Genomic DNA, 12,605 nt, shown 5'->3' with positions numbered 1-12,605 from the left:
GTGATTCGACTAGTGTCTTGTATTGACCCATTGCTGTTGAATGGGAGGTTTGGAACTTACCAAGGGATTTATTTCCCAAATATCACAAAAAAGGGCTTGGTCTATGCTGCTGGGGACCTTTTTGCCATTTTTGATCAAAGGAAAGGGTCAATTCAAACCATTGTCACATAGGCTCCAAAACCAGGGTACATTGATGTTGGTTGTAATGGAAGAAGAGGAGGCAAGGGATGGCTAGAGAGGTCAATATTCGTAACTCGAGGAGGGCTATTCACAGACACTGTCACCTGGAAAAGTGTAATAGACAAAGTGTCCCTTTAAGCATTTATAGCTGCTCCGCAAGTCTACAATATCATATTTCTTCCATGCAGCTCAAGTTTAAATTTCAAGGGGAAAAAACATTTTTTTTCGGTCAGCGCACTAAAGGTTTCAAGGTAATAAATGTTTATGATTCTAAGCTGAAATGAAAAATATTGGATTTTTCTCATATTGTCTAACATAATTTTTCTTAGGTACGCGTTTTATATTAGGTTTTAACTATGATCACCGGTGATGAGGCTTTGGAGACCCGGAGTCCTGACTTGACTGTAGAGCAAAAGATAAATTAGACTTTACTCATCATTTAGCAGAGGGGATTCCAGCCTGGTGCCATCTGTCAAACTAGATCTGTATCTGCCAATTACAGAATGAAAGTTAGAAAATGAGATTATGCTTCCTGCTCTGCTCGGTTCTTTTTTTTTAATTCTGTGTTTCTAAGTGTTATATGGATTTCAAAGCATAATTGAAAAAAAAGTGTGCGAGTAACGTCAGCCATTGCATATGATTATACCTTTAGCTTTGGCCTCTAGACAGGTTTCAATGAAACACCAGAGAGATGTACATTCAGACACTAGTCGAGTATGAAAGGGTTTAAACCCCTATTATAGAGGAACTATTAAATAATTGAGACCGGATAGGTTCTTTAATGCAGATGGGACAGGTAATGTTTTTTCTTCAATAAAACAAACTTACCTGCCTGTTCACAATTATTTAAAGCTGACCTATTACCAAAATTGTTATTTTACATAAAAGAGTAGACAACCCTTCTTAAAATCCTTTTTTTATAAAAAAAAAGGGTGAAGCCCCTCCCCTTCTGTCTTTACCGCTGCGGCAGTAAAGACAGAATGGGAGCACAGATCCTTTGGGGATACCCTTGTCACGTATCCCAGGGGGCTTCTGGCTGCTCCTTTTGTGCATGACCAAAATCGGGGCTTTTTCCTACATAGGAAAAAAATGCTAATCTGACGCATGCGCATTTTTCCCATTTGCAGCAGGCTACGTTACCCGGTCTTGCATCTGTGCAGTGCGAGATCGGTTGATGTAGTCAGAGGAGGAAGGAAGACTGAAAAAGTTGGTGCGCAAGATACTTTTCCTTTTGAAGAAGGATTCCAGGACAGGGTGGGACCAAATCAAGAAAAGCTCCAGAGGGATTGAGGGATCTGACTACGTAAAGGTAAGGGAGTTTTTGTTTTTTTTTAGTTTCATTCTGCTTTGGCTAAACTCACTTCTCTCTCCTTCAACTGCACTGACATTTTTACCCAGTCCTTTCCAGTTTCAGGATCTTGTCCATCTTGATTGGCCAGGCTAGAGTGACATAACTCCCGCACATGTGCAAGTGAGTCCATTTATTGTTGGCAGCCAGGTATCCTGGGATCACATACGTAGCTCAGTGTACATTATAGAGATTGCTCCCTAATGATGAACTGACTATGCTGACAGATCTGCTACCTGTCCTATATTTAGACATAATTTATGTTAAGGTTAATTAGAGTATGGAGATGTCAGGGCAGCACCCCATCAAAATCTGGTCTGTAGTTACACCTGAAATGATGAAGATTCCCCAGTGGGAGAAATCACAGCACACAGAAGGAGCCCAATAATTCTGGACTTCCAAAGGTCCTAAATTCTGAAGATTCTTTATTAGGCACCAGCTGATGGATGGCACAAGTGAGTATTTCATGTATTCTTTGCAGATTTATTTTTTACTTTTGTTTAGGCACTGGTCACGGAAATCCTTAGATACAACAGAGAAGGGTTATTTTTCCATTTTTTTATAGCAGTGTGTAACGTTTCCAACTTTGTCAGCCTGAAAAAACAGTAACTCATTTGTACCTAACTCACTACATAGTACGATACTCGTACAGTACTCAGTATATAGGATATATAAATGGTACAAAACAGTATTTAATTTGCAGGTAAATTTTGGTAACTACTCAGTGCAGTGGGAACACAAAGCCTGGCCAAATTACCCCAAACGAATTCCACAATTTGTTTTTACTTATAGTTTTAGATAGGTTTTCATAATTGACATTTAAAACATTTCATTATTCCTTTTTGTTTTTTTTTAGCTTTCTCATTTGTAGCCTAAAGTAGAAAGTTGAAAATACAAATCAGCAGGTTTCCCAAGAGGCCGGTGAAATATTTGGAAGAGATACAGTCAAGTAAAATATACCAGGGTCCACAGCATCATAAAGGCATCTTAATCATGAAAAGAACACACATAATGAACCCAGCCCCATATGGCATTTGCTTTGCAGAGGTGTCAGTCACTTTACAGGTTGCATGGTACCAGTAGAAGCCTTGCAGATTGCATTAATCCTTGCAGATGTTTGCGCATGGAGAACAATGATACAGGTGTATACCTACAGCCAGGAAATATATCAATCGGCTTCCACTTAGATCTGAGCTGGACAGAACCTCTTCTGGAGATTCCATTGTCTGCTGATACAAGCTTGGACTCCGGTGCTGTCTTATCCAGCCAATTAAATTTTCTCCTGCAGCTTTCCAGCCTTCTCCATCAAGACCCATTTTCATTAATTGAATAACGAGATATTTAGAGAAAATATATTGTGGTTTTGGATATATGTCCTATGCCCTTTCATTTCCTATTATGGTAGGACAAAAAAATGTGCATGTTATAATTATAAACTGTTGTAGATTAAATATTTTGCATTCTCATGTTGAGCCGGCAGATGGGATTTAAATGACCTTTGCATTCTTGGCATTCGAGGGGGGAGGTTTAAATATATTGATAATAGCGGAAAGAATGAAAGGGAATTAAAAAGGATAAGGGATGAGGGAAAGGCAATTAAAGGCAAGGAAGCAAGGGAAAGGGAAGATAATATAAATAAAGAAGAAAGGAGTGGAAGTGGAGGGAAAAAAGAAGGAATGGAAAGGGAAGGAAGCAAGGGAACAGGAATTAAATAGCAGGAATGAAAAAAGGGAAGAATGGAGGAAAATGGAAATTAAAGAAATGGAAGAAAGGGGAAAAGGGAATAAAAGGGGAGGAAATGGAAATAAAGGAAAGGAAGGCAGGTAAAAAAAAAGGAAGCTGTGAAAAGGAAGATTATATAAAAGAAGAAGAAAGGAATGGAAGTGGAGGGAAAAAGGAATGTAAAAAGAAGAAAAAAAAGGGAAATGAAAAGGGAAGGAAGGAAGAAAAGAGAGAGAGGAGGGAATGATGGAGGGAGAAAAGAGGGAGGAGAACCTTGAAAGCCACTGATTTACTCAATATTAAAGATTAAAAACATTTTGTACATTGCTACACGTTTTACAGAGATTTACATAGCACATGCACAATTCAAATCATTACCCATCTCCAAAAAGGCTTGTAATTTAATTCCATACAAATATCATACAATCAAACACACTCTGGGAATACATTGGGAAAACTTTAGACACAAGTTCCTGTGGGGTAACCACCTGTCCAGCCAGGTTCTCTTTTAGCAGTGCATGCAGTGGTTCCTGTCCAGGAAACCTTCCTTTTTTTAACAGCATCATTGTGGTTTCAATGAGAAATATAATTTTAGTGTTTTTTTAAATGTGGCAAATCAGAGAATTAAATTAGCAATTTGCATGAAGAGCGTGAGAAGTGAGAAGCTACCTTAGTTCCCAGACTGAAGAATAAATGTGTTTATCATAATGTTATGTAAAACCTGACTTTGTTTTACAACATTTGCATGCTAATTACAATTAAACCACCTCTATTAAGACATGGCACATCACAGAATTAAATGATCATCTCTAATTTTGAGTTGTGGGAAAAGCGCAGCATATGGAGGAACGTGACTCAAACCTGGACAATACACAACGGTTTATTGTTGCTTGCGTCTGCAATAAATTAATTTTCCCCCACCTCCTTTATATGTAAATAAAAAGAACAATAGAGGTTTGTAAATCTTGCCAGGAGTAGCCTATTATAAAAATAATATGTCCGGAGTTGGGCTTTAAACTCGCATCCTAAGCCAATGAATGTGGTGGTATTCTTTGGGTTATGGTGAAATCCAGAAATAAATAGAATAAGTTTTATTTTCTGAAATGAGAACTTTGCTTCCAAGTATCTTAGTAACCAGAGTCTCTGTTCTTCTATTAAATAGGGGAAAATAAGTTCACTGTGTCTTGAGGGCATAAAGAGAGAAGGTGAGAGCTTTCTTAGGTTGTCAACTATGCAACAGTTTATATTACGGAGAAAACAAGAGAAACCACTTATTGGCGTGGCCGAAAGGGTATATGCCATTGTTGTTTATGTCTTTGCCATGACAATTTAAATGCTATGCACTAGAATAGAGTACACTGAACCTTTTCATGAAACGTAAGGATTATCTTCAAATGTGAACTTTGTATTTGTGGAGGAGCCAACTCTTCTGTAGATTTATTTAGCAGTCCAGTGATGTTGGGATAGTGGATGTGGGCAGAGGGAGAGATTAAGAAATGTTATTACTGAAACTTCAGATGTGTGTTTGGCACAATATAACCTATTGAAGAAAAACAAAAATTGTTCTCTGAAGGAATCAAATGGTTCAAGAATATAACTCAGAGTGAATATTGCTTTCAGAAAACAGTAAAGTGACAATGTCAGGTCAAAGAAAATGGTTAGAAAAAGAAAAGGAAAAATGTTTTGCCAGGCAGGAGCTAGGCAAGGTCAACAGACAACCTATGAACACTTACAAGACCAAACTGACCCAGTGTTGCTCTTCACAAAAATAGAGCTGCTTACGAATTAACTGGGAATCATAAAACATCAACGCAGAACTAAACCTGAAGAATAACAAGTTGCAACCAGTCAAGTCCTTTATGGACATTACCTGTCTCTTCTGCAATAAAATAAATGTACCTGAATGAACACAAATGTTTTAATTACACTCACCTGTCCTCGCTCTGCGGCAGGTTCTGTTATCTTTACCATGACTTCTTCTAGACTGATGTGTGGGAATTCTTTTACATTTCTTTGTTTCCACTTTATTTGTAGCCCCAGGGGATGCCAGGATACCCAGCATATTCTAACATTCTACACTGAGCTATACAGTGTACTTTACAAAAAAAAAATATGTTGCAAACAGCCAATTAAATATGTTTTATTGCAAATGGCACAAGAGAAGTCTGTCTGCTCACAGTTTTTAATTATGGAACTATACTACCCCCTGTAAAGCTGATCTCCACCTTTCTTTACTTCCACTCTTACCGGTAAATGTTACTTGCCCTTTTACCCACATAAAGCCATGGTCACGTAATGATCCAATCCTAAGTCTTCTTTTTGTTTTTTCCATTTGCAGAGTGTGGGCTCCTTCTTGAAGCAGACCTTTCCTATGGGTGGACTTAGGTGGACATATCTTGCTTATCAAGGTTAGAAAAAAAGTGGAGGATGGGTTAAAGGAGATGATTAATATTTGTACAGAAATTAGCTTTAAGGGGTCACGTCACAGGTCAGATTTGCAAATTAGGTCCTCAATATTATAATTTACAATAGACATAACCCCAAACTAAATGGCATACAGTTTGCTAAAGCACTGTGCATCATAGATAATTGCCTTTCCTAAACAAAATATATGGTTTTACCTTTTGTTAATCCTTTGTTGTATCACTTTGTTTAGATCCTTTCATGCAGCTAAGGTTGCATGGGATTTCTCATTGTCATGGGAGACAGTAACAGAACCTTCTAACCTATACCAAGACCAGCTTAAACAAGTACCTTTAACTTTAGGACTAATTATTCTCAGAACAAGCCCAGTCATGAATGGCTTTAAAGAATCTTTTGGTAAATTTAAAGTGGAACTAAACTTGCTAAACTCACCTGCCCCCATTTCATTGTAGGGCGCCAGTATCTTCTTCCTTCTTCTCTTCTTGGAGATGGTCTTTTGCCATCTGCTTGGGATTCATTCCTGGTCATCGGGATTGCCGGGTATCCCTATCACCAAAGCTGCACAGCTCAGTGAAATTTGACATCTGGGAAACAAAAAGGCAGGTATAATAGTTAGAAGAAGAGATATAACCTGTCCTGTTCTTCAATAATCACCTGCCTGATTGCGTTTTTCAAACTGGACTTTTGTTCAACTTTAACCACAATAGTTCTTCGTGTTACTGCTGCTGGAAGCCTTCCATAAAATGGTAAATTATTTAGCTGTAACTGTTGAATAAAATTAGAAATTCTAATGGGGTTCTTTCAACCCTGGTGACTCTCAGAAACATTGGCAACCCATAGCATGCCAACAACTACACAACCACAGAACACCAATTTTGGTGAAGCCTTGAAAAATATTTGCAAAGCAAAAATTCTACCCTAGACTCTAAAGAGAACTTGTGGTAAACGACATGACACAACTGAGTGAAGACACATCACCTAACCTTCTCTCCTGTGCGAGGATTGAATTTTATCCTTCAATCTGCAGATGTAATGCAACAATCAATATTTTTAGCCCTGACTCATTGTAGAAATATTGTTTATCATATCAATAGTGTTTGGAATTTCCATTTCTTCAGTTCTTCCCAGTCTACTCAATGAACTAAGCCTATAATCTCCGAGGCTCTACTGCCAATATCCCAAAAGAAAGAGACAGAGAAGACAAAAGACAGCAAAAATAGGCAATAAGAGGTGTTTTATCTAATTATTGGTTATTCTCTGATTCCCTGCTCAGCCTGATAACAGAACACTGCCACAAACCTTCTTTTCCAAGACATTTGATCATCTAAAAAGGCAAAGAGTAATGTGCAAAGTATTGTATGATATTTATCATATGATTCCCTTTAAAGCTTTTTTTATACAGCCAGTGCAACCAAACATAAATGTTAGTTTTTAGTAGATGCTGAGAAGGTAAAACAACGCATGTTTCAAAATAAAAATATAAAGAAGTTTTTGTACTTACCTCTTTAAGGCCTGTGCCCCCTTGTCATCTCTCTGCTCAGGTGCTCAGGTGCTACAAACTCAGGAAACATTTGACATAAACAGGGGTGTTGGATGCCTGTGTCCTTGTGTGCACTCCTGAGATATAGGGCCTGGTTTATTAAAGCTCTCCAAAGCTGAGAAGATACACTTTCAACAGTTAACCTGGATGATCCAGCAAACCAGAAATAGATTCCTTAAAAGTAATTTGTTCGCAAATGTTTGCAATCCTGGACCACATCTATTCCAGGTTTGCCGGATCACCCAGCTTCACCGATGAAAGTGTATCTTCTCCAGCCTTGGAGAGCTTTGATAAATCCGGGGCATATTATTTGAAGAATTGTAAAAATTATGGGCCACTAAAGAGATAAGTCATGTCAAAGTTTAAGTAAGTTCCTGTTAGCTATTCTTTCCAATCTGTTACCATCTGCATGGTTAAGCAAACATAAACTATTGCTCAAGCAGACATCATTTTTAATTATTTCTGAAAGAGGATTTACTTGATGATGTACCCTTTTACTTTAAAATATTTAGCAGTCCTATCATTGGATAAAGGTATCTGATATTACTATAGCCAGAAGTGGCAGGGTACAGATGGGTTTCATTCCATCCCTCCCTTCTCCAACACGTTTTTCCTTCCCTCTCTTAACCCCCTCTCCTCCTCTTTTTTTCCCTTTTTACTTTTATCTTATATATTCTTTCCATATATACTTCCACTTTATTTACAACCCATGGTTCCCATGCTGTAGGTTCTTGGGCCCTTTTCATATAGGGGTTCCGTTGGCCTTTTTCTAAGTTTTATACCCTATTATATAGTTTCTAAACCTATGTCCTAAAAATTGGAGAATTTAAAAGAACAACAATACAGCTCTGTGAAGTCCATCAAACTGCATCCTTTTTTTTTTTTACCATGATCTTGTTAGTAGACCAATGGATTTGTATGTTATAGTTAAATATTATACATATATTATATGGTTATAAAAAAAGAATTAAAAAAATCTGGATGCCATAATAGATGCCAGGACTTACATCATGCTGTGCCTTAGAAAAATACCCATTTTAGTAGGCCCTCCTCACTTTTTCTGGTGGACCCCAGGTCCCCAGTCTGACCCTATACCTGATCACATTAATATCTAACGCAGGGTTTTTTAAGCTTTTTATTTCAAGTTCCAAACATACAAAATTTTGTACTGGGGCCCAAAAAGAGAAATACCACCAAACCTAAGCAAAGGCAAATAACAATAGTCACATAACACATTAAAGACACCCTTCACCATTTCTGTTCTTTAGCAAAGCCAAGCATCAAGAGTTGTGTCTTCAAACCCCATATTTATGTTTTCAAGAGTTGGGGTCATCCTACAACTCAGCAGCCAACTGGCTGCACACAACACTTGGCTGAAATCCTGACATCTATGTCATCTACGCAAAGCAGGCAGATCACCCTCCATGTGCTCCTTGTAAAAACATACTTATTTTTTCCAATGGACGTGCCATTTACCTGCTTGCTACCCTTTTGGAGTTCAGAAGGAGTAACAGGTGTATAGAATTTAGGGGAAGGAGTAGGTAGTTGTAGACTAGGCCATCAGGCTTAGAGAACATGGACCAGTTTTCCAGGTCCAGCAATGTGCCCCAATGTCTGCTTGGTGATATATCTTATAGGCAAGGAAATTATGGCAGACAAAACAATTACCCCACCAACCTCCACAGAAGATAAAAAGTTACCTGCAAATGTTAGTGCATTCATCTAAATGTCACTTTGATACTTCACATTTTAGGCTTCGCTCATCAAGATTCAACGTACAAGAAAAAGAAATAGAAATAATATTAAAAAGAAATAAATGAAAAGCTTTCTAAACAGCCTTTGCTATCCACAGATGTGAGTGCACCCCCCATCTCTCTTCTACGCTGTGTGATTTTTACCTGCCAACTCTAATCATGCATTAGGATAATCATTAATATCAGCTAACGTCAAAACCCTCATTCAGAGAATTATTTTTTTAAGTTGCATGGGGAATGCGGGGGGAAATAATTACTATTTACCAACTAAAATGTCACACAGAAAAAAACAGATAATTTAGATTTTTCTTTTTTAACCAACGTGGTGTGAAGAATTGTGCATATAGGGATTCATAATACAATTCTTCAATAAAATGCAATTTTAAAATGTGAAACTATTTTTCAGTCAAGTAAACTTGTTCTTTTCTCAGCCAGCCCAGCTGGAACAACACTTTATATTGCAAAATTTCAGACAATGCAAACATGGTATTTTATTACCTATAAGGTATTAAATCCAACCTTTGACACCAAGACATGATGGCGATTGGCTTCACCAGACATGGTAAAGGGTGTCTTCATTGTATATTGAATATTTATGCATATTTTTGGTCCCAGTACAATAATTTTCCCTTTGTAGTCTTTTTAAACTTGAATTTAAAGCTTAATAATCCTTGTGTTAGATATTATTGTGATCAACAGGTATAGGGTCAGACTGGGGACCTGGGGCTAACCAGAAAAAGTGAGAAGGTGGGCCTAATAGAATGCATATTTTTGTAAGGCAGCAGAGTGCAAGGGACAACCAGAGGACCTTATATGGCACAAAAAAATAATTTTGGATCCCAGTCAGCCAGTCCAACCCTGGAGAGGTGTTTTTATAGTTTAACCCATTCCCAAGTGAATGTCTTGGGAAAATATATCAATTAAAATGGATAATGGATAATAATGGAACTGAAAGTATTAAAACCCCCACAATAATTTCTACTCACCTTTTGACTATAAAATATTCAATTAACCAATTAATATTCAATTAACGCCCGGGGAGTGTGGGAACCTGCGGTCACAACTGACTGCGGTCACAACTGATTGGAGGCACGCAAGTGCTTCCAATCAGCTGTGACTGCAGGCTAACTCTAGATGAAGTCCCAATTGAGTTTCTCCATTTAGAGTTCATCTGAGTTCAGTTCCCACGGTCACCGGGCTGTACTTATCATTGATAAGTACAGCCCAGGGAGCATGGGAACCTGCGGGCACAGCTAATTGGTGGCACGTGGGTGCTTCCAATCAGCTGTGACTGCAGGCGAACTCCAGATGAACTCTCAATGAGTTCAATTCCCACGCTTCCCAGGCTGTACTTATCAATGATCACTTGTTCATCCTCTCACATCACAAGTTTGTCTGACACTAAATATTACACTACGCAGTCTCTAATGGATCGAAACAAACACACAACCCCTGGTAGTCAGGCACCATGTGATCATTGCCTAGGCTTTATGTAACATGATGGGTGTACAGGAATAATATCTATGTATTGCATGTATTAATAATAATGATGTGAGGTGAAAAACGCTGGCGGGCCGGCCAGATGTAGTTCATTTTCAGAATTCTTTAGGGGGGCCAAAAAAAAGGACCTTGAGGGCCAGATTTTACCCGCGGGCCAGAGTTTGACACCCCTGCCATAGACACTTTACAGTAAGTGACCATTGTCACCCTATAAAAGGACATTTGCTACTAACAGAATCGTAGGGTAAAACTCATGAGTGCAATTACTAATGCAGTCACTAGGTCTGAGGACTGGTAAGCTGCAATATAATAGATTTTAATTCTTGGCTTTAGATATGCTTTAATACATGTTAAAGATTAGATTACTTGTGAAAGAGAAAGGTCAGCCATAGTGAGAAGATACAAGGGGAGAATCTATGAATTATAGCTAATTATTTTTCACCATTTATCATTTTCAAACTATTGAAGCTTACAGATTGATTGTTAGGGGTTACTGCACTCTGCACATTGCAGTTCAGCATTAAAGCAAACGCCATAAGGTGCCATCACATAATTTTATTTTTGCTCTTCGTCCCCGCCGAGCACATCTACAACTCTTTGAAATGCAAAGGCAGTTTTCCTGATTCTGAGATCTTAGTCACCCCCCTGCCATCATTCCATAAAGCAATGCATGATGCCTGGGGATACGGTCTATGCTCTACCTTGCAGAAAATCTGTAATTTCTGGAGACTGTGGGGGCCCTCTGCATGCAAAACTTAAGTTATGTGCTAGTAGCTCTTTACCTGCCCTGATAAACAAAGGCTTCTCTATAAGTTTTTATTAGACTACAGGTTATGCTTTGGTCTGCATTTCATAATGGCAGCTTATTCATTTAAAAAGGGCTGCCCAACACAGCACATCCCATACCATTGTAGTGCACAATGTATTTTTTTAAGCATGGAAACTTCTGGCCATATTGAGGTGTAATACGTTGGTTAGGTGCATTTGGGGTGGCATTACTAATGAATGACAACCCAGTGCACCACTTGCTGTGAATTGCTTGAAACTAATGTGTAATGCAATAGTTTCTGCAACTCACTAATAGAAAGAAGCTCTTAGACATTATATTGCTTCTGTGTGATCATAACACCAACTATAAATAAAGTATGCAAACACATTTGGTAAATGCAAAGTCAGTTCAAATAAGTAAGATACAGGTCACCAATAAACATAAAATCTACGGATAAAAGCACTTTTTTTCCCTTTAATTTGAGGACAACAGTTCCAGGAGGAGGGTATGTTAGGTATCCGTAACAAAGTGCTAGTGCAAAAACACCTAATACAAAAAAGTGCACTAGGGTGCTTTAGGTCCTCCTCCTAACAAAGAAGAACATAACAACAGAACAGAACAACATCAACATCACTATCCGCATCCTCTACTTGCATCACTTTTCTTATTAACTAACATCACTGCTGAACTGACCTTCTTCATCTGCCTGCACCTAATCTACATTTATCTCTCCATCTAGAGGTATGCTGCCCAATCTGCTTGCCATTCCCATTCTGTGTGCAATCCCCGACTGAATGCCTATGGCATGCTGTGCAATCTGACTGCCATTCCCATTCTGTGTGCAATCCCCAACTTACCCACCTGGCTGAGGACAGGCAGATCCCGTTCCTCTTGGAATAGCTGCAATAAGCCCACCAAGTACTAGGTTGGGAGCCCCCTTCAGGGAGCACTCCCCATGAAAGAGAGCAACTAACCATAAGGCAAGGAAGCTCTCCAAGAACATCCGGGATGGCCCTGAAAGTACCAGCACCCTAAATTTAAACACAAAACAACACACTAGTGACAGCTGGTATGAGCTTGTTAGTAGCCCTAACATGTGGCTGCACATGCATTTTTTTTTTTTTTTGGGAAATGCAGGTGTTAATTCAACACATATCAAACAACTGTATGGTTGTATGGTTTCACCTAAAGCAGACACAGTTAAACATGGCTTCATGGAGTTTGGTGTCTGCAAAGAAAATGTTAAGGTTTCGCCCCTCCTGTAGAATGTACCCATAATATACCAAGTAAGATAATTAAATTTGACCCCTTGGCTTTAACCTCCTGAGCGTTACACTGAGGTCTAGATTTCTGTACCAAAAGTGATCC

The sequence above is a fragment of the Pyxicephalus adspersus genome, chromosome 5, assembly GCF_032062135.1.
Source record: "Pyxicephalus adspersus chromosome 5, UCB_Pads_2.0, whole genome shotgun sequence".
NCBI lineage: Eukaryota > Metazoa > Chordata > Amphibia > Anura > Pyxicephalidae > Pyxicephalus > Pyxicephalus adspersus.
The sequence above is the reverse complement of the archived record's forward strand: the minus strand, read 5'-3'. Positions refer to the sequence as shown.